This window comes from Dromiciops gliroides, chromosome 2 (assembly GCF_019393635.1).
Source record: "Dromiciops gliroides isolate mDroGli1 chromosome 2, mDroGli1.pri, whole genome shotgun sequence".
NCBI lineage: Eukaryota > Metazoa > Chordata > Mammalia > Microbiotheria > Microbiotheriidae > Dromiciops > Dromiciops gliroides.
The window spans coordinates 114270084-114288779 of NC_057862.1; positions in this window are offsets into that span (position 1 = coordinate 114270084).

The window sequence follows — 18696 nt, forward strand, 5'->3', positions numbered from 1 at the left end:
GCACTTTATTTTTATAAATTTAACATTTCCCCCCTAATTATACGTAAAAACAATTTTTAACATGCATTTTTTAAATTTTCAAGTTCCAAATTTTCTCCCTTCCTCTTCTCCCCCCATTGAGGAGAAGCAAATTGATATGTTTTATACATGTGCAGTCATTTTGCTAAGCACTTTAACAAATGTGATCTCAAGTAATCTTTCACAACAAACCTGTGAGGGAGGTACTATTGTGATCCCCAATTTGGTTGAAGAAACTGAGGCAGAGAGAGGGTCTGAAACTGGATTGGAACTCAGGTCTTTCCAACTCCAGGCCCAGTGCTCTGGTCCCTAATGCTGTTGAGGTACCACACAAGGTCTTGAAATTCTTTCCTTTGATTCTATAGTGCTCAAAACACCTTGAGGTCTTTGGTGGTGAAAAAGTGGGCTCATGTGTGTACAAACACTGCTCTAACAGGAAAATATAAGGTGTCCTCAGGGTTAGCAGAAGGTAGCCATGTTTAGCCATGAACATTCTCATAGGTCTGACATACAAAGTTCAGGTCCTGTGACACTCTTTACCCTTTTTTTTTTAAAGTGAGGCAACTGGGGTTACACAGTTAGTAAGTGTTAAGTGTCTGAAGTCAGATTTGAACTCAGGTACTCCTGACTCCAGGGTCTGTGCTCTATCCACTGTCCCATCTAGCTGCCCCACTCTATATTCTTTTAAGCCTTAGAAAATAAACATGATTTTAGCTTCTCCTCGCATAACAAGCAAATAAATAAATCACTGAAATCAGAAGAAGGTGCCTGCAAGGCAGGGGCGAGTCAGTTGAGGCACTGGCTGCCTTCCTACTCCTCCCAGGGGTCTCTTTGTCTCTTACCATTACCAATGCCCCTGGAGGGAAGGAGGAGTGGTTCTGTGGTTGGCTACTTACTGGACATCTATAATGTTCTAGAAGATGGTGGGTGCTAGTTAAATACAGAGGGGAAGCATGGCATAATGGAAAAAAAGGCCCAAGGACCAGTCCTGGCTTTGCCGGTTATTAGAACCTTAGGGCAAGTCACCTCACATCTTTGGGGCTGAGTCCTTCATCTGCTAAATGAAGGGGCTGGTGAATTCTAAGGAACTTTCCAGCTCCAACATTCTGTGGTCCTTGGAAAACAGCTTGACCTTTGCCCTTCCACTTATCTGCCAGGCATCTAACCTCTTGAGTTCCCCTTTGCTTTTGGATAGGGGGAAAAAAAGAAGGAAAAAAAAAGACTGTAATAGTTAAATGGCAGGTAATATTCACTTCATTTTAATAACAAGGATCTGTCCTTATGCATAGCAGATCTGAAAAATAATGACCCTAAGGTCTTCATTTTGTTTCAGACAGATTTGTGTTTTGGTTAGAATCTGCCAGAATCTCTTAATCTACTACTTCCTGGCCTCTCCTACCTCTGGCTACCACTGCTGCAGAGGCCACCCAACTGTTTGGCATTTGTTGTTGTTCCCTCTAAGTATCTTAGAACTGTGGGAAGAGGTCTCTGGGTCCTGTTACCATCCACCTGGGGTTTGGTCACTTTCTCTTCCACTCTACTTTCCTCAATCTAAATATCAGTCTTTGAGAACATTCTAGGGGTATTTTCTAAATCATTAATATAAAGGTTGTAAAGGCCCCTAATTTTCCCAGAAGATGAGTGCTACTTAAATTTTTAAAAAGTGATCCTAGCAATCTATCTTTTTAAAAATGCTTGTATAAAGTATCCTCTCTAGGGTTTCATCTTTTGCTGAAAATTCTTCCCTGTGGGTAGATTGAAAAAATAAAATCATGCTGTCTAGTAAGGAGATTTCAGAAGTGCAAACCTTCATCCTTGGGAAAAATAAGTGGCATTACTATTTTGTAATGCTTTGACTAGACATGATTTATATAGACTTTTACTTTTCACTGAAAACCAAAAAGTGGAACATCCCACTTCTTCAAGTTAAAGACTTTAAAGTCAGCTGTCCATTCCCCTCCCCCAAGTCAGTCAAAATATCTCACAACTGTCTCTCTTCATCTCCAGCTCCACAGTCATTCCCCAAATCCAGGCCTTCATGCTTGGGTTACTGTAATGGCTTCTTGCTTGGCTTGGTCAAGTCCCTATGCCTTTATGACTTCCAGTTTTTTCATTTATAAAATAAAGGTATTGGGCTATCTGGCTTTAAATTATCCAGCTTTACTCTTTTTTACTACTCCAATATTCAGTTCCAGCCATGCTGTTCTCCTCTCCCTCTCTCACAAACATGCTGGGCACATGTCTACCCTGTTTTCATCACTCATGTCCCCCTACCTTGGATTGCCTTCCCATCTCTCATGATCAGATCCAAATCCCACTCATCCTCTAATGTCCATCGACCTCGAAGTCAGACATCTTGAATGGCTCCTTATTATTGCCTTTAGGATAAAACAAACTACCAAGGCAGGCACTGAGAGTCTTCCACAAGCTGGCTCCCTCCTAATTATCTTTCCAGTACTGTTCCATATTGTTCTCCTCATCTTCCATATCAAACTGGCTTCCTGGTTAATTCCCCATAGGAGATGGCACATCTCTTGTTTCTGTGTCTGTGCACAAATCGTATTCCACAATTGTAATACATTTTCCCCCTACCTTCACCTCATAGCTTCCTCCCAAGTACAGCTCAATTGCCCCCTCCTGTACAAGTACTCTCTCACTCTTGAAATTGCTTTGCATTTAATTTATGTATATATGCTGCTTGTTTGTCTGTTTTACATAGCTTTGTGACCACAGCCAACTCAAACTTACTTAACCTCTCTTAGCCTCCATTTCCTCATCTGTAAAATGGGGATAATAATAGGACCCACCTCAAAGGAGTGTTTTAAGTAAAGGTCAAACAAGATGATAGCACATGTAAAGCATTTTGCAAACTTCAGAGCACTATAAAGGGCATCCTCAAAGATTTAGCACAATTTTCTGGGAATATTCTTTACAGTGTTGCTTACAATACATAACAAATGTAAAGTTTGCAAAACACTTTAGATATATTATCTCATTTGATCTTTCCTTACAATAACTTTATGAGGTAAATGCTATTCTTATTTAAGCTATTAAATCTTAAAACAGGGCTTAAGACTTTTGGGACACCCTATAGAAATGCTAGCTATTATTATTAAAAACTCTTTGAGGCCAATAACTATACTTTTGGACACATTTTCCCTGATCTTCTCACTAGGTAATTCTCTGCCCCTTAGTTTTTCTTGTACTAAATTTATTTGTGGGTATGTTGAGTCCTGCATCTCATCTACTAGAAGATAAATCCTCTAGAGCAAGAATTTGGAGGGGGGGGCGGTGCAGAGGGATATTGGTATCCTCATCACCTAGCATAGAGGTAGCAGGCACTTAATAAATGTTGAATATTTTCCTTACCTCTGATAGCACCTCCCACTATGTTTCACATGACTGACTGGGGGCAAAAAGCAGATGAATTAAGGTTTTCTGTCTGGAGAAGCGGGATGTTCTCTTGTTTGGTTTTCAGCGAAAAGCAAAAGTCTAAATAAATCATGTCTAGTTACAGCATTACAAAGCAACAATGGCACCTATTTCCCTCATGGATAATGGTGGACATTCTGGTTGCTGAAAGCAGCACATAAAGAACATCTGTGTGGGGAACACTGATGAAATCAGCTTGTGAAGAAAAAGAGGATGTCAGATCCAAGTGTTTAAGAAGACAATCCACTCCTTCATGGAGGTGGGAGGTCCACAGGTGTTGTACACCACACATGTTTTCAGACTCTTCAATGTACTGATCAGTTGTACTGTTGTGGGTTTTTCCCCCCTTTAAAAAAATACTACTTGTTATATGGGATGGCTTTTGGGGGGGGGGTGAAGAATGAGGGATACTTGGGAGAACTATGATGATATAATAAACAAGACATCAATAAAAACTTTTTTTTTTAAGTGCTTGAAGAGATACTTGAAAGAGACAAAAATCCGTGACTAAAAGTGGAGATGGCTAAAAGGCTCTGTTGTCCTGATGGCTCATTTGTATATAGCTGTTTTCAGGGTTTTGAAGGTTGTAACTGAGAAAACAAAAATTAAGTAGGTGTTAGAGGGCTATGGGACAATTATTTATAAGTTGAAGGTTATACCTGAAACAAAAGGGAAATTTTTGAGTTTCACAACATAGAGATAAGTCACTAAACACAAGGAGACCCTGACTGGAGACAATGATAGATACAGAAAATAGAAGTTGGTTAACTAGCATTTATTAAGCACCTATTATGTGTTTGGCATTGTACTACATGTAGTAAAGGAGGTGTCAAAAGATGCCAAAGAGAAAAGATACAAAACAGAAGCCAACAGGAGCTGAGCCCATCTCACAGGCAGGATTTATAGATGAGGTGGGGAACGGTTTGACTGGAACAGAGGACTGTAATTGTTGGAAGCTGACTGGAGGAAAGCCAACTCCTCTGCTATATGATGAGCTCTCTGGGCTTTATTGTCCTTTCATGATATCTACATACAGCCTGAGAGGAAAGATCTCTCAGGGGTGCCTCTCTTGCCCTTTTATCTCTCCTCTATGGCCTGAGAAGGGTAAACCCCCTCCTAGCCCATGGAGAACAGAGCTGATTAGCTTAGTAAAGAAGCAGGTTTTCCCAGCAGCAGAATTATGAGCACCAAAAAGGGCAAATGAGAACAAATGAGATAATAACTGTAAAGCACTTGGTACTGTGCCTGGTACAAAGTAAGTGTCATATAAATGTTGGTTAGTTATTATTATTGTTATTGTTATCATTATTAGAAGGAGAGCAGCTAACAGAGAAGTGGTACAAACCATTCCCTAAAGAGATTAAAGACATCAAAGCCTTAATATCCAGAACCCAGAGTTGCCTAGGTTTCCATACTTAAGTGTCTCCTTAATGGTTTGCTGTCCCACTTCCCTCTATCCCATCCACCTTCTTCAGTCTGTATGTAGAAGATTGGTGGGAGTTTGTTTCCCAGGTTTATGGGACTGTGATATTTTGATTAGTCCTGATTTGCCTTTAATTGAGTAAATGTTATAATTATTCTTGCTTTTACCTTTTTTGTGGGGGAAGGGGGGATATTTCATGTTTAAGAGTCAATGATGTAGGGGGCAGCAAGGTGGCATGGTAGATAGAGCACTGGCCCTGGATTCAGGAGGACCTGAGTTCAAATCTAGCCTCAGACACTTGACACTTACTAGCTGTGTGACCCTGGGCAAGTCACTTAAGCCTCATTGTCCTGCCCCCCCCCAAAAAAAGGGGGAAAAAGAGTCAATGATGTCATGGTGTGACTTTTTGTATAAATAGAAGGCAAACCACCAGGGACTCAGGAGTTATGGTGGTGAGCAGCAGGTGTACATCCCCTGTAACAGGGCTATCCGTAGGACTCAGAGTTTGACATCTATCAGTAAGGTTGTGGCCATGGCTACCCTCTTCCCCTACTTTGAGAACAACTCTCTTTAGACCTGCTAGGATGGAGGTGAACCAGCAGAGAGAGATGAGAGGAAGAGGTGAGGTGCCACATTGGATATGTACCTGCACACACAATAGGTTCTCAATAAATACTTGTTGATATGCTCAGGGATATGACTTCCCATAACCACCTAGAAAGTAATCTAGAATTATTAAGAAAATCTTCAGGCCTCCAGTGTCAACAACAAAAATAGTTAAGAGCCAAAGATGCAGAGGATTACAGGAACTACAACATGATTGGCCAGTTTAGCAACCAGGTACACTCTCCCTTTTGTAGGTATTATGTTATACAATTTAAGTCTCACCAGCCCTAAAGTTGAGAAACATAGGAGAAGGCAACAGAAAAAAAAAGTGAAGGAAAAAAAAAAGCAGAGAAAAGAGTTCCAGTGAGCAGAGAGGACAGACAAATGCAAGATTATAGAAATCTGACTTAAAGAAATCAGTGCAAGCTTTGGTGTTCAAAGTTCCACATATAGTCTTGGGCATCCCAGGGCCAGGCTGTCCTTAACATTAGGCAGCTGCTTAGTGATGAGGGCTACTTCTGAAAGTATGGCCTGAAACCATCCTGAACAACTTGTAATGTTTAGTATAGAATAGGAGATTCTAGCCACCTTGGAATTAAGGAATTGTTATCTTCAAGAGCTATTAAAATTAAAATACTCCTGGATGGGAAATATTTAGCATGATCCACTTAGCAATTTTGTTGCACCACCCAATGGTGTAAAATTTAAATATTGCATGGATGACCTCTTCCCTCTCCATGCCCACATAAAGGGACAACTGGCCATTATTAAATCCCAGAGGTTTTTAACCTGAGGTCTGTGAAATTTTAAATATATATATATATATATATATATATATATATATATATATATATATACTTTTATTTTGATAGAATTGATTTTCTTTACAGTCTTGTCTATTTTATGTTACATAAAAAAACATTACTCTAAGAAGGGGTCCTTGGGCTTGACCAGAATTCCAAAGGGGTTTATGACACAAAAAAGGTTAAGAAGCCCAGATCTAGAAAATACTTTGTCGGGCAGCTAGGTGGCGCAGTGGATAGTACACCGGCCTTGGAGTCAGCTAGTAAGTGTTAAGTGTCTGAGGCTGTGTGACCCTGGGCAAGTCACTTAACCCCAACTGCCTCACTAAAAAAAAAAGAAAGAAAGAAAAAAGAAAATACTTAGTCAAAGCCCCCTAAAAATCTGGCCCTAACCTTCCTTCCTAGTTTTACTAATCCTGTGTGTGCTTCCATCTAAAGTGGGCTTCTCAATGTTCAAAATATTCTCTTGGTCTGTTCTTGTCCAACCTGGCTCTATCCACAGGAAAGGTTGCCCATCTTGCAAGACCCAGGTTAAGGGCTGTTCCTTCCCATGAAACCTTCTGGCATCAGCATCCTCTGAAGTCCACTTACCCTTCTTTGTACTTCTCAGAGGGACACTTATCACATCTTGCAATCCACCTGCTTCATCTCCTCCATTAGACTGTAAACCCCAGAGATTAGGGACCTGTTTACTGCTCACCTTTATATCCCTTCTATAGTCCAACACAGTTCTTTCAACATAATAGACGCTCAATAAACATGGACAGCAAGGTTTAAAAAAAAAAAAGCCAGTTTTATCTCATTTGTTGTGGGTGGGAGTTGGGATAAGTTCCCATTCTCTATAAGATGCTCCAATAGCGTGCTCAAATAGCCTCTGACAACTGAAGCCCAACTCCTGGCCTTCTCCTGGCAGAACTGTTTCCACTAATAGGAGAAGGGGCAAAGGCGAGTCACTGGCGCCTTAAAACCAGTTGCTTCGGGCAGGTGGGGCTCGTTAGCCAGGGCAGGCATCTGCCTAGGGGATATATGGGAAAGCCCTCAGGAGTTAACCCCGAGGAAAAATCAGGAGTCGGAGGCCCTTAGGCTGTTGGATGTTGGAATTCCTGCGGCAGCACTGGTGCCAAACTGTATTGGCTCTGCCTCTCCTTTGGATCCACCAATGTCGAGGAGGAGGAAAACCTGCTGCATGGTTAATAGCTTGTTTTCCATATTGATCCGCCCAGGCCAGGGCCCTGGAGAGGACACTCCAGCTACTCCTCATGGGGTAGATACAACAAGGGATGCAGCAGTTACCCGTTATGAGTCACTTAGGAGCTGTGGCTCCCATATCGGACTGCACAGCCACACTGTGACCTGTGGCTCTTCAAGGCACTGATCCATGGGCCTCCGCAACTGGTGGAGGCCTACTACTCAATACAACCACAGAACGTTAGAGTTCAGGGGTCATCTTGTCCAGCTGCCTCATTTAACAAATAAGGAAACTGAGACAAAAGGTCAAATGAATTTTTAGGTCATAATGACAGTTAATGCTAGAGCCAGGGCTAGGATTCCAAGTTCCTGATCTTCCCCACTACATATTTATGTGCAGAGGCTAGCGGCTGGGAGGAAAAAAAAAAGCCCTACAAACAGATTTTGTGAAAGTGCTACCATTTACCATCACTTAAAGCTAATTAGCAGCTGCAGTACACCACTCCACCCTTAGCAGTTACATATGCTGCTAGTTTTACTTACCAATTAAACCAGATTACATCACAGTGCACGACTAGCCAGTCATAATTAGGCAGACCAGCCCTTGCATAGTGAATGTGAGTAAACATAAGGTACCAGAGGGGGTTTTTATCATGAACTCACTGGATTATATCAGGATTAAATAAGCACAAATCTCAGAGTGCTATGCTATGTAATAGTCTCACTAGTTATATGTATACAGCTTTTAAAATTACAAACTGGCCTGTCATCAGCAACGACTTGTCTTCTGGGGCAGTAGTGGCTCAGTGGATAGAGCTCCAGGTCTGGAGTCAGAAAGACTCCTCTTCCCGAGTTCAAATCTGGCCTCAGACACTTATCAGCTGTGAGATCCTGGGCAAGTCACAGAACCTTCTTTGCCTCGGTTTCCTCATCTATAAAATAAGCTGAAGAAGGAAATGGCAACACTCCAGTATCTTTGCCAAGAAAACCCCAAACAGGGTCATGAAGAGTGGGACACCACTAAACAACAACTTGTCTCTAAATGCTCAGTTAACTGTTAAGCCCAAAATGAAGAAGGGACTTAGCTTCATCAAGCAACAGACATGTTGGGAAAAAAGAAATTCAAGGGAAAACAGCTATTCTTTAAGTCACAAGCCAATAATACAAAGAAACTGTCAAATGAACCAAGTGCTTATTTGTCAGTCTGTACTCTGTGGTTAAATGAACACACATTTTTTTCTTCATTGGATTTCTATACAGCATCCTATTTTCTAGGGAATTATTAAATGAGCTCTCATTACTTAATCAACACTTGGAAAATGAAAGTCACTTTTGCTTTTTACAGTTATGGCTTCTGCCTGGTTAACTTCATGAGACCTAGAGCTTTAGAGCTAGAAAGTACCATACAGACCCCTAGGGCACCCCTCGGTACCCTCTACAATCCACCTATACCTTCCCTTGTGACACAGAAAAACAGTGAAGCAAAACTGACCGCTCAAATTATCCTGTCTTATAATATATCTGACATTATGCACCCACAGTCCCCCACCTCCCTAGCATGGAGATAGAAGTGTGTTTTTTCCATCTCTTCTCAGGATAATTAGTTGGAAATCTCTTAGTCATAAAACGTTTCCATAAAATGTATACAAATTTTGGCCACTGGCATATCTATTTTCTAGTGAAATATGTCCATCTTCACAGAGGAATTGGGCATCTACAATGAGCCCTGAAGAAATTCAGAAGCAGAGATGGGGAAAAAGTGAATTCCAAACACTGTAAGTATATGGAGGTGGGTGATGGAACGTTAAATTTGGCTAGAACATGAAGTGAGTGATTGGGAGTCATGTATATAATAAGGCTACAAAGGTAGTTGGAGCCAGATTGTGTGCGTGGCCTTCAATGCCAGGAGGAGAGGGTTGTATTTTAAAGTAGGCAACAGAGAACCAATGAAGTTTTGAACAGGGGAAACAATTATGAGGTTATCTTTAATGGTCCAGAAGGCAGGTGATGAGAGCCTGTGTGAGTAAATGTGGTAAGTAAGGTAGCAGTTGGGTGAATGCAGCATGGGAATGCAGGGTCAAGGGGGATATAGTTCAGAATAGAATCAGCAGGACTTACCAACAAACTGGATGTGGGGATGAGGAAGAGATAAGAATGATGGGTAAACTCTGAGGTTTCAAACCCAAGTAACTCACAGGCTGGTGGGATCATCAACAGAAATAAGAGTTGGGAGGAAGGTCAGGTTTAGGGGGAAAGATTAGAAAAGCTTAGCTTTGGATATGCTGAGTTTAAGTTAATGGGGGAAGGTCTTTTGAAGACATAAGACTGGAACTCCCTGGAGGAATGTGGGCTGAATATATGGAAATATATAGAGTCTGAAGAGGGGTGATATTTAATCCTAGGAGATTAGAAGAAGGCTCCAAAGTAGAATATCTAAAGGAGAAACGAGAAGGCCCAGGACAGAACTTTGTTGAGTGCCCATGTTAAGGGGTATGGGGAGAATGATGATTGAGCAAAGGAGACCAAAAAGGAAGTCAGAAAAGTAGAACGAAAACAGTGAGGGAGTCATGCAAGTGAAGCCAAGGGATGAGAATATCCAGGAGAAGCGACAGTCAGCAGTGTCCAAATCAGCAGAAAGTTCAAGGAAGATGGTATCTGAGCAAAGGACAACAGATTTAGCAATTCGAGATCACTAGCAACCTTTGATAGTGTAGCTTCCAGAAATTGGTGGGGTCAAAAAGCAGACTGCAAGGAATTGGGGAAAAGGAGGCAGTGAACTCAGAGTGGTTTCACTAATTCAGTACCATAGAAAACTACCAAAGAATCATTTTACAGCATTAGAAGAAACAAAATTTATCTGGAGGAACAAAAGGTCAAGAATATCAAAGCAATCAATGAAAAAAAAAGTGAAGGTGTACCAGATCTCAAACTCTACTCCAAAATGGTAATCATCAAAGCTATCTGGTACTTATTTTTTTAAAACAGAGTGGGGGTACTAATATAATACATTAGGTACACCATATACAGAAGTAAATGACCACAATATCCTGTTGTCTGATAAATCCAAAGACTCAAGCTATTGGGGCAAGAGCTTACTATTTGACAAAAACTGCAGTTTTTGGAAAAGCAGTCTGACAGAAACTAGGCATAGACCAGTATCTCAAACCATATACCAAGATGAGTACAAAAAGGGTACATGATTAGCTATAAAGGGCCATAACATAAGCCAATTAGGGGAACATGGAAAAAATTATATGTCAGACCTATGGATAAGGGAAGAGTTCATAACCAAACAAGAGACAGAGAGGACCATGGGAGGTAGAGTAGATAATTTTTATTACATTGTATTAAAAAAGTTTTTTTGCACAAACAAAACCAATCCAGCCAAAATTAGAAGGAAAGCAGGAAACTTTGAGGGGGAAATCCTATATAGCAAGTTTCTCTGATAAAGGTCTCCTTTCTCAAATATTTAGGAAACAGCCAAATAAAAAAATAAGAACCATTCCCCAATTGATAAATAGTCAAATGAAGAGGCAATTTTTAGAAGAAGAAATCAAAGCTATCAAAAGTCATATGACAATTTGGAATTATGCCCAAAGGGCTATAAAGCTGTGCATACCCTTTGACCCAGCAATACCATTATTAGGTCTTTTCCCCAAAGAGATCATAAAAAAGGGAAAAGGACCCAAATGTACAAAAATATTTATAGCTGTTCTTTTTGTGGTGGCAAGGAATTAGAAATTGAGGGGATGCCCACCAATTGGGGAATGACTGAACAAGTTGTGGTATATAAATGTAATGGAATATCATTATGCTGTAAGAGATGATGAGCAGGCGAATTTCAGAGAAACCTGGAAGGACTTGCATGAACTGATGATGAGTGAGACAAGCAGAACCAGAAGAACATTATATACCGTATCATCAACATTATGTGTTGATCATCTGTGATAGACTAGATTCTTCTCACCAATCCAATGGTACAAGAAAGTTCCAAAGGACTCATGATGGAAAAGGCTCTCCAAATTCAGAAAAAAAAAAAAGAAAAAAATAGGAACTCTGGAATATGAATGCTGATTGGACCATACGATTTCTTTTGTTTTGGTGCTACTGTTTTTCTTTTTTGAGGTTTTTCCTTTTTGCTCTGATTCTTCTCTGATAACATGACTAATGCAGAAATATGTTTAATGTTATTACATATATATAACCTATATCAGATTACCTGCTGTCTAGGGGAGGGGGGGGAAGGGAGGGGAGGGAGGGAGAAAAATTTGAAATTTGAAATCTTATATAAACAAATGTTGAAAACTACTCCACATGTAACTGGAAGATAATAAAATGTTTTTATTTTTTAAAAAGTCATGTGAAAACATGCCCATAATAATTAATAATTTAAAATGCAAATTGAAACAATTCTGAGATACCATTTCACACCCATCAGATAGGCTAACATGTCAGAAAAAGAAAATACTAGGGGGGCAGCTATATGGCTCAGTGGATAAAGCACTGGCCCTGGATTCAGGAGGACCCAAGTTCAAATTGGAGCTCAGACACTTGACACTTACTAGCTGTGTGACCTTGGGCAAGTCACTTAACCCTCATTGCCCTGCAAAAAAAAAAAAAAAAAAAAAGGAAAAATACTAGAAGGGATGTGGAAAAACTGGGATACTAATGCACTGTGGCTAGAGTTGTGAACTGGTCCAACCATTCTGGAGAACAATTTGGAACTATGCCCAAAGGGCTATAAAACCATGCATACCCTTTGGCCTAGCAATGACACTGTTAGGTCTGGTACCCCAAAGAGATCAAAGAAAAAGTTAAAGGACCCATATGTGTAAAAATATTTATAGCAGTTCTTTTTGTGGTGGCAAAGAATTGAAAACTGAGAAGATGCCTATTATTTGGGAAATAGCTGAAAAAGTTGTGGTATATGATTGTGATGAATACTAATATGCTATAAGAAATTACAAGAGGGGGCGGTTTCAGAAAAATTTGGTAAGATTTATATGAACTGATGCAAAGTGAAGTGAGCAAAACCAGGAAAACATTGCATACGATAATTGTAATATCATAATAATGATCAACTGTGAATTAGTTATTCTGACATAACAACTGTGAAGGACTCATGATGAAAAATGCTGTCCAACTCCAGAGAGTAAATTAATAAACTCTAATGCAGATTGAAGCATATTATTTTTCTTGCTTCCTGCCCCTGTCACCAGCAATGTGGCTAATGTGGAAATGTTTGACTTCATATGTATTAATGGGTATTGTATTTCTTGCCTTCTCAATGGGTGGGGGAGGGTGTGGTGGGAGAAAGAAAATTTGGAACTGAAAATAAAAAATAAAAATATCATACAACAAACAACAATAAAAAAGAAACATAACCATCAGCTGCTATGGATGAGGGGGAAAACAATGGCTTTCCTGGCCAAACCTCTGGTTAAAAGCCTCTGAAAATTTTGACAGGCTGGTCCTTGGTAATAGATATATGGCCCATGGCTAGATCCATATTCAAAGTCACTCTGGCTTGATAGAATGTGCCCTCAAGGGCAGTGGCTGTCATATTTTATATCTGTATCCCTGGATCTTAGCACAGTGTTTTGAACATAATAGTTGCTTAATGAACAATGAATGAATGAATGAATGGCAAGAGGACCTACTACAGCTTTCTCCCCATTGACATAGTCTTTGAGAAAGCAGAGTTACCTCTATGCCATGATGAGGTAGCAAAGAACAATGTATCCTCTACTTCCATATATCTTCTATATTTTTTTCTACCTCAAATAGCAAGAAATCTAACAATATACTGTCACTGGAATGTCTTTTCTTCATTAATAGAGGTATTATGATATTGTACAGAGCAAATATTAGAGGCTTACTATAACACTGTCCCCTGGCATCTATGCAATGAGATTGCCTTGTATGCAAAATCAATTTGCAATGTGCCTTTTTCTGTAACAAAATCCCCTTGTATGGAGATAACAGAATGGTGGGGGTTGAGGGGTGGGGTCCTAAGATGGAATCATTATATATTAAATTCTGTTCTCTACATAGTGAGAATCCTGATAATTCTAGCCACAGAGGCATGTTTCCTTCCTCTACTTTCTATTATTTCCCACCACACTTCAATGTTCCTTTTGAGCAGGGAGTTAAGGAAATGACACTGGAGTCAAGCTCCAACTACCATGGAAGTGGGCAGACACAATGAGAATGGGGTCAGGATCTTCTTATCGCTATCCTAAGAATATCCAGGGAGTTACCCTATTGGCAGTCAGGAAAAGAAGAGAAATCAATGGCATCCAAGAATTTCAGATTTGGAAAGGACCTCATCAATCATCCAGTCCAATCTATGCTTTAAAAAAATCCCACTTAAGCATACTAAGTGGTTGTCTAATCTTGCTTTTATTTTATTATTATTATTTTTTTGCAGGCAATGGGGGTTAAGTGACTTGCCCAGGGTCACACAGCTAGTAAGTGTCAAGTGTCTGAGGCTGGATTTGAACTCAGGTCCTCCTGAATCCAGGGCTGGTGCTTTAACCACTGTGCCATCTAGCTGCCCCTCAATCTTGCTTAAAAGCAAGCCTACAACCTCAAGAAGTGGCTCTTCTGGCTGCCCTATCACCCTATTTACTCAGAGTGAGTTTGCAGGCTACAAACAGCACACCAGACCTTTTTAGAAGATGCTGTCCAGGGGGCAGCTAGGTGGCGCAGTGGATAAAGCATGGGCCCTGGATTTAGGAAGACCTGAGTTTAAATCCGGACTCAGACACATGACACACACTAACTGTGTGACCTTGGGCAAGTCACTTAACCCTCACTGCCCCACCAAAAAAAAAAAAAAAAAAAAGAATAAGAAGATGCTGTCGAAGCATGATGCTTTCATTCTGTACCTGGGAAGCTGATCTGATGAATACACATATAAGCCTCCACATTTAGCTCAGTTTTCTAATATCTCAAAAAATTTTTTCAGATCCTGACACTGCTGTGTATTACATTAGCCACCTCTCCTGGTTCTAAGTCATCTTAAGATCTGCTAAGAATGCTATCTGTTTTATGGAAAGGAGAACAGTTTATGGTCAAACAAGAGATAGAGAATATTATGAAATGCAAAATGGATGATTTTGATTACATTAAAAAGTTTTTGTACAAACAGAAGCAATGCAGCCAAAATTAGAAGGGAAGCAGAAATCTGGGAAACAATTTTTACAGTCAGTATATCTGATAAAGGCCTCATTTCTAAAATATATAGGGAACTAAATCAAACTTATAAGAATGCAAGTCATTCCCCAATTGAGAAATGGTCAAAGGATATGAACAGGCAGTTTTCCCATGAAGAAATCAAAGCTCAACCAGTTTGGAAAGAATGCAATTTTATTATCATTTAGCCCATGTCTCTCCAACTTTTCCACAGTAGTAGCATATTACACTTTATCAAATGCTTTGCTAAAACGTTAGACTTGTAACTATGTTATCCCACCCCATCTACCCATTTAGTAACCCTGGCAAAAAGGAAATCAAGTTAGGTAACATGACCTGTCCTTGATGAAACTGAGCTGATCTTTCTGGGATCACCATTTCCTTTTCTAGATGTTTACTAACAATCTTCTTAATAAGCTCTTTTTAGAATTTTTCCAAGAATCAAAGTCAAGATCACTGGCCTGGAGTTTGCATGTTCCATTCTCTTCCCTTTTTTTGAAAATTAAGACATTTGCTCCTTTTAGGTCCTTTGGTATCTCTCCTGCTCTCCACAATCTTTCAATTATCATTGACAATGGTTCAGCAATTACATCTGCCGAATGGTTCTACCCCCCCACCCCACCCCTCCCTATTTAAAGATATAGTTCACCAGGACCAGAGCTGTACAGTGGATGGAGAGAGAGATTTGGAGTCAGGAAGATCAGAGTGTAAATCCCACCTCTGACATTTACTAGCTGTGGGACCCTGGGTAAGTCACTTAAATCTGCCTCAGTTTCCTCCTCTGTCAAACAGGGATAATAATGCTACCTACTTCTCAAGGCTGTTGTGAGAGAAGACTTGTAAAGCACTTTGCAAACCTTAATGTGTTGTTGTTGTTGTTGTTCAGTTGTGTCTAACTCTTCATGAAACCATTTAGGATTTTCTTGGCAAAGATACTGGAGCAGTTTGCCATTTCCTTCTCTAGCTCATTTTACAGATGAGGAACTGAAGCAAACAGGGTTAAGTGACTTGCTCAGGGTCACATGGCTACTTGGTGCCTGACGCTAGATTTGAATTCAGGAAGATGAGACTTTCTGACTGACTCCAGGCCTGGCAATCAAACCACTATGCCACCTAGCTGCCCATTTGCAAACCTTAAAGCAGTTGTCATCGCTGTTATCATTACCATCAGCAGCCTTGTATCCACAGATCCTCTCACCTTTAATTGCTTGACTTTCCATCACTCACCCTTACCAGCCTATAACATTAGATAAGAAATAGGCTGAGAAGTATGGCAAATGAATATTCCAAATCTTATCTATGCCCAGGCTTTCTAGCTTCATCCCTTGTCAAATCCCCTTTTTCAGAGACCAGCCCTGTCTCCTATTTTGTGGATGAAGAATCTATTTGGCATGAGGTCCCTCATCTATCTTCCTGTTTCAAAATATTTTTGTTTCTATGCTCTCCTTTTTATCTCAAAATGTTGGCACCTTTATCCAATCTAAAGATACCCAAGCTACATGGTTGTGCTTTTTGTTTGTCATACTAACACCATGAATTCAGTATATGTGAAACTGAACTTGTTAATCAATGAACAGGAATTTATTGGAGAGGATAGAGCACTGACCTTGGAGTCAGGAGGACCTAAGTTTAAATCCAGCATCAGATACTTGACTCTGGGCAAGTCACTTAACCCCTAATGCATCAAACATCTGGGGCCATCTCCAGTCATCCTGATGTATATCTTGCTGCTGGCCCTAGACATCTCTGAAGGAGAGAGTGGGGCTGGTGACTGCACAGCTCTGCCTTACTTAAATCCAATTCGTTGCAAGTCGTGACATCACCTCCCAATGTCACAGTCCTCTTCTAGAATGAAGGATAAACAGCAACTCTGTGCCAAGAACATTTTTAATCACTGGGAATATGATATATGGCTAAAACAGAACTGCCAAGCCAGCTCTATTTTCTAATTTCCTTTTGCTTTAAGTAATGTTTTACAAATGAGGCAACTGAGGCACAAGGGTAAAATTGCTTCCCTAATTCCATAAGGTAACAAATGGCAGAGCCTGGATCTGCACCCATAGTGTCTGACTCTAAATCCAGCCCTCTTTTTGTTTTTTGGGGGGCAATGAGAGTTAAGTGACTTGCCCAGGGTCACAGAGCTAGTAAGTGTCAAGTGTCTGAGGCCAGATTTGAACTCTGGTCCTCCTGAATTCAGGGCTGGTGCTTTATCCACTGTGCCACCTAGCTGCACCCCCCCAGCCCTCTTTTAACACCATGTTGTACCAAAGCCTAGCTGTAGTCAGTTGCCAAGTCCAAACCCATCCTTCCTGCATCAAACATCCATTATTCATCCACCTTTCCTTTCAGAATGTCTCGAAATTGCTCTTACTTTTTCATTCCCATTGTGGTTGTTACCTTTAGTTCTGGCCCCTATATCTATGTTAGACAAAAAAATTTTAAGTTTCCTTTAATGTAGAAGTTTTGTGCCTCTTTGCAATGTCCCCCATACTCCCTGGCTGATAATCACCAGAATAACATACCAACAAATAGTTAAGACACATAGTACATTATGCAGGTACCAAATATACTGTGAAGCTAAAACTTGATCTAGAGTGAAACACTTCTCAACAGGTCCAAAAACACATTCTTCTTCCCCTGACCTTGATACCAAATGCCTCTTTTGCACCTTTACTACCCCAACCCCCAAATCCATTTTAGCAGTGGGCAGGTCTGCACATCATTAAACAAGGTATTTCACATTTCATCCACTATGAAATAACAACTATTTAAAATAAAAACACCTTTCTGGAATTTCCCTTGGCTAATGGAAAAGAAATTATTTCAAAATCATCTGCTTATTTTTCATTTTTTTATTAGGCTGCTGCCAAATGTTTTATAGAATTCATCAAATTTCTGTTAAGTTTTTACTGCTATATAGTGCTAGGAGCTGAAAATGATAAAAAGTTTAGATTATAATAAGGGCTTTCAACAAACTAACAAACTAAAACCCAGTTTTAAGTGGGATTCATAGGCAAGGAAGAAACCGCTGCCACTCTGAACAAGGCACCAAGCTGGATTCCAAGAACATAAAATAGGTGGTTCAATAAATATTTCGTGTTTATAAAGATAATGGATTAAAACTAGCTAAAGTAAGAATGGTTTGTTGCTGGTGATACCTAGAGATTAAACTCATTTCCATTTGGCAATTTACTATCTCCCCTGCCTTCAGGGAACTTATAATCTACTGGCCAATCTATTTGGCCACAAAAAATTATTCCCCATAAAAGGATATGCTCCAGACCAACTAATAGGAAAGTTCTTCAAAAGTGACCTCATCCAAGAAAGATTCCCCTGGGGATGCAATAAGAACCCATTAATCTCTGCTTAATAAGCATAAAGGCAAAATATAGTAAAATAAAAAGTCAGGTCAGCAGATTTTAGGGAGACACTGAAAATAGATTTTTCTTTTTACTCTGTAGTCAGAAAATAAATTAACCATTTTTAAGAAAATGTGCTGCTCCTCCTGGTCTCTTTGTACCAAGGATCTGGTGTCTAACTTTTGACTGGCAAACATATATGTCGGCTTTCAAAAAAAAATGTGGGGGAGTAGTGAGAAGAGGAAAGGGGGTGGGGGGTTGGGAAATCCACCTGGATGCTATCAGTCTTGTCCAAGTAAACAGTACTGACATTAGTGCTAGCCTGCTGACTGGTACAGGTTAGGAGGGGTCAGAGAAGCGAAATGGTGACCCAACTTGCCCCAAGGTAGAGATGCTCTGGAATCTGTCACAGAGGACAGAGCTAAAAGTTCATTCCTCTTTAAATGAGCTTCGTTTTTTCAGCGTTCCACAGCATTTTGGGGACAAACTTTAGAAATGTCTAAAATGTAAATTATGGCAGGGATCAAATACACACTTAAAAAAAAAAGCTGCATAAAATTGCCCAGTAAGAAACTAGCAAAAGCATAAAAAGGCTCCCTGTTAGCAACTGTTCCAGTTTGAGAGTTCAAAGAATAGAGAGACTTACAAGAAGAAAAATGAACACTTGAAA